Source organism: Gavialis gangeticus, unplaced genomic scaffold (genome assembly GCF_001723915.1).
Source record: "Gavialis gangeticus isolate Ggan-Ray unplaced genomic scaffold, GavGan_comp1, whole genome shotgun sequence".
Classification (NCBI taxonomy): Eukaryota; Metazoa; Chordata; order Crocodylia; family Gavialidae; genus Gavialis; species Gavialis gangeticus.
Genome location: NW_017729009.1, coordinates 2,399,451 through 2,403,773, shown reverse-complemented (window position 1 = coordinate 2,403,773; position 4,323 = coordinate 2,399,451). Strand labels below are relative to the sequence as shown.

The 4,323-nt window shown below is 42.4% G+C and overlaps 1 long non-coding RNA gene across 3 annotated transcripts in view; it reads left to right on the top strand.

Annotated features, from left to right (window-relative positions):
* Positions 1–3,813, top strand: part of LOC109292392 — a 22,481-nt gene extending 18,668 nt beyond the window's left edge. For 2 of the 3 annotated variants that reach the window (XR_002096110.1, XR_002096109.1), the window contains exons 2-3: positions 2,648–2,790; positions 3,467–3,813. This is a non-coding gene — a long non-coding RNA (uncharacterized LOC109292392). Of the gene's footprint in view, positions 1–1,731; positions 1,891–2,647; positions 2,791–3,466 lie in introns of those variants that run through there. The other variant, XR_002096108.1, reaches the window with a different exon arrangement.
* Positions 3,814–4,323: the final 510 nt, after the last annotated feature.

Sequence of the window (4,323 nt, the reverse complement as noted above, 5' to 3'; positions counted from 1 at the left end):
ATTGCTCCTTGGCGCCACATTTATATTTTTGCTCGGGACTGCAGCACATTGAGCTGGGGCAGAGCAGCCCTGGCTGGCAGGAGGCCAGGGGATTAGCCTGCCATCCTGGGGCTATTTCCAGCCAGATCAACATGCTGTGGAGGGGCTGGCTGGGGCACAAGGGTGCTCTAGTGCAGGGCAAGCCAGTAGACAGCCCCTCAACTGAAGAACCCTCATGCCCCAGGCAGCCCTGTCAAGTCTACATGTGCATGGCTGCACAGTACAGAACACCATCATAGGACAGCACTTGTGTTTATAAGTATCAGCCTACAGCAGAGTTAATTATGTTACTGAGGCCTAATAGGGCCACAAGTATAGATGCTGAGACTTTACTGTAGAGCTAATTAGGCAACTGCCCAGTAAACCTCTCATGTAGATGTGCCCAGAAATCAGTATTCTGGAACAGCTATTTTGGTAAATTTCTATATGTAAACAGCCTGTCAGAGCAGACTGGAAGGGGGGTTCATCCATTATATTGTTCCCCGGCAGCCAATTCCTCACTGCACTGTGGAGCCCATCAACGTCTACTGCCAGGGGGCCTCAGTAGCTGTGGAGGAGAAGGCCAGGTTTCTCTTTTTGTCAGTGGGACTGTTAATGCAGAACAGGCCCCAAGCCTGGCTCCTCTGTTGAGGTCTCTGATTAAAGCCCTTCAGAATATAGTGATTTCCAACTTTCTAGATGATTTACAGTATGACCAGGGATATACCTTTAGTTCAGGGGGGCACAGATCTAGTTTTCAGAGGTAGGAACTGGGCATTAGGCATCAAATTCAGGACTGATGAAACCAAATGTAACTCCAATAAAATCAGTGAAATTAGAGCTGCTCACGCTCATAATGAAGTTGGTACCAGGTATAGATATTGGTAAGTGCAGGCCTTTACCTGCTGTGGTGAAAACAACTCCACGTCCCCAGATGAACGGGATTTGGTATAGCGTGCTCTTGTGACATACCAGGACTGAGCATCTTACAAACAGAAGCTAGAGGGTACTTGAGTGTACACATGTAAAATATAGAGCTATTTTTGAAAGATGCTTGGCTGGTATTGTGCCAAATTCTGCAAATTCTTTAGATTAGCCAAGAGACTGGCTTGAGAACAAACCCACTGCTTCCCCACTGCCTTCAGTGTTAGAGATTTTTAGATGGTTATCTTCTGCTGTCTAGAGATTGCGAGCCAGATCCTTTTCCACAGACTAGATGCCTAAGTGCAGTTCAAATCCCTGATCAGGTCTCTGAAAAAACCATTAACTCATCTACTTCTGTAATGAGACATCATCTTAGCTTAGATTAAACCACAATAATGCACTGAGGAGGAGGAGGCCCCACCCACCTTTTGCGTCAACAGGTTTTAAGGGATTTAAGCAGGGTGGAACTGAATTCCAGTTTGGTGCCTAAACCCACCTGGATGCCTCAGAGATAGAATATGCTCCCGCCCTATGGCTAGTGTTTGCCCACAGTGCATTTCCAGTACTACTGGAAATGGACAACTACATTCATTCATACATACGTGATTCTTCCTAATTCAGGTCAGCTCAGTTTGTGGTTATTGTATTTTCTAGCTCAGGGTATCAAACATATAGCCCATGGGTCAGATCCAGCTTGCAGAGCTATGTCATTTATCCCACAATGCTCCTCAAGGGGCTGAGAATTTAAGGGTGGGGTGGGTGGGGTGGGGCTCACTGCCAAAATCCAGGGTATGGATCCCCACTGAGGATGTGTGTTGGCAGTGGGGTGGGGGGTGAGCAACAGCCTGTATTAACCTCCTGGCTCCTTGATGCTGCTCGTCTGCTGTTGTAATGTCTGGATCCAGCCCACAAGGAGCTCTGCATTATGGATCCAGCCTGGGGGGCCAGGTGAGTCTGATGTCTTTGCTCTAGGTCATTAAATACTTCATGGAAATGTTTGGAATACATTTAATATAGTCTATATACTGATGCTTAGAGAGTGGATTGTGTGCGTGTCAGAGAATCCTTGTGTGTATCAACGGGATGTATACACCACAGAAGACGTGCCATCCATGGAAAAATTCATCTAGATGTCAGGAAAGTTCACTTCTCCAAAGGGATTAACTCTGGTTGTAGGATGGCAGGTTTAAATGTTTGATTTTTGTTTATGTCTCTTTTTTAGCCCATATCTCAAGAGGATTTAAGTCTTTGACTTGATGTTTGTGATATGTTACTTACAGGATTACTGCAAGATCACCTGATAAAGCCTGACATAAACTTGGCAAATTGTTTGGTGCTTTCTCATTCCTGAGTGTTTAATTATTTTACTTTCAAAACAGGGAGGTAGGAAGGACTGAATCTTGCACTATTAAAATCACTAGGAATTTTGCCACTGGTTTTAGCTGTCACAAGATCTGTCCCTAAAAGGGCATAAAAAGAACCATGCATACGTATGCATGCATATTTCTATTCTCTTGGTCAAATGGGTCACTCCATCACTGCTAGACCGGTGGAAATTTGGAGTCATTTTGTTGGCTTCAGCAACTTTCACAAGTGTCAATGAGAGCAGAATTTGTCTTTGTATTGAATTAAGGATGAGGGTTTATCTAGATTAGGGAAATGTACACCAGTGTAATGCCTGAATGGGGTGTTTCCTTCATTCCAGCATCTATTGTAATGGTGAAGGAATTGAAGATTACAGGTAATCTGGTGGAACCCAGAGCAAGCATGCTTCCTCCATCAGCCAAACAGGGAGAGACTAAATCATTTTCTCTAGGTCATACAGAATGTCACTGACATGGACTTCAGGTATGTGCGCAGAGGTATTTCTGCAGCACCCGTATGTGTGCTTATACTGGCTTTAACCTAACCAGTTACCACTCACAAGGAATTGGAAGCAGCAGAGATTTCAGCATGGGTTCTACAAGTCTGCCTTGAACCCAGGGTACCACACAAGTAGCTATTCCATGCTGCTTTGTCTTCACTGCTATAGGTCCCTACACTTGCATTGTAAGGCTAGTGGGCATAATTAACATTCAGTAATCACATGTCTGAATAAGTGCAGACAAACCCATACACAAATGAATATCAGAGCAGATTGAAATATATGATGCAAAAAGTATTTATTGAGATTGTAGTTCTGTTGCAGATCATTTGCAAACTGACCCTGGTTTCTGTGTATATATACCTTGTTACAAATACTGCCCAGAAAGCTTGAATAAGTCTCTTTTCGCTTATTGGTTGGTGCAACGTTGTGCACTCATCCGTTCTCTATTTGCTATCTATTGTTCCTACTATGTGAGTTGTCCCAGAATTCCCATGGCATTGTTTCTGCTCCCTGGCTAGGATGATTGAAACCTTTGAAATGTATAAACACAACTATGAAGAACTAATGAATGAAGCACTTTCCTGTAGGATTTTTTGGACGAATAACCATTTGTGTTAATCTTTGTGAAACTTTAAGGTTTTATACTTGTCTTCACAGATACTCCCTGTTGTCTCTGGAAGAATGAAAACAAACGAGATACTACAAAGTGATTCTTTTGCATTTATTTGTGACATTGTGTATGAAGCCCTTTTTGCAACATATAGCCAACTTCAGGCCACTATATTCCTTCTGAATAAAATTCAGATGCCAAGAACTAGCCCCTTGTAGTATAAACAGGATGGTTCCTCCTGAACTTTATGTAAGGTTAGAAACTAGGCTGATGTCCCTTTTATTCTGCTTGATCAGATTATTCAACCTTGAGCATTGGCTAAAATGTTGCAGCCTCTGCTAGTGGACTTTCTCTGTTCTTCCAAGATGAATTAAAACAGAAAATAGAAACATAATTGTAAATGCTTGGTTAGTAACCAAATGTGTTCTTTCATGGAATGAAAAAGATACAGTTCAGATCCTGCTGTCTAGAAAGAGGAGATCTTGAATCTTTTCCAGCCGGTCTTGCAGCTCTGCTTTGCACAGTAGGTTCCAATCTAGAAAAACACATAAAATGGTGGGAAATTGAGAAGTAAGAAACATTTGTATAAATTAGTGCTACAAATACATTATAGTAATCTCTATGGTTGCCTAACATGTATCGAGGATGGATATAACATCCATCACTTCAATCAGCAGTTGGTAACTGAAACAAAACAGTTGTTTTCCCTCACCTGGTAGCCTACCACAGACTCACACATGCTATCTTTTCCTTTCTCTTTGTATCATCCATATTCAGGCACCTAAATTAATGTAGTCTGATTTTCAAAGGTGCCGAGGATCTCAAACCCTATTAAAAACAAAGAAACAAGGAGAGTTGTAGGTGCTCTTTTTTGGGGTGCTTAAATATGGATTTTAAGGTCCTC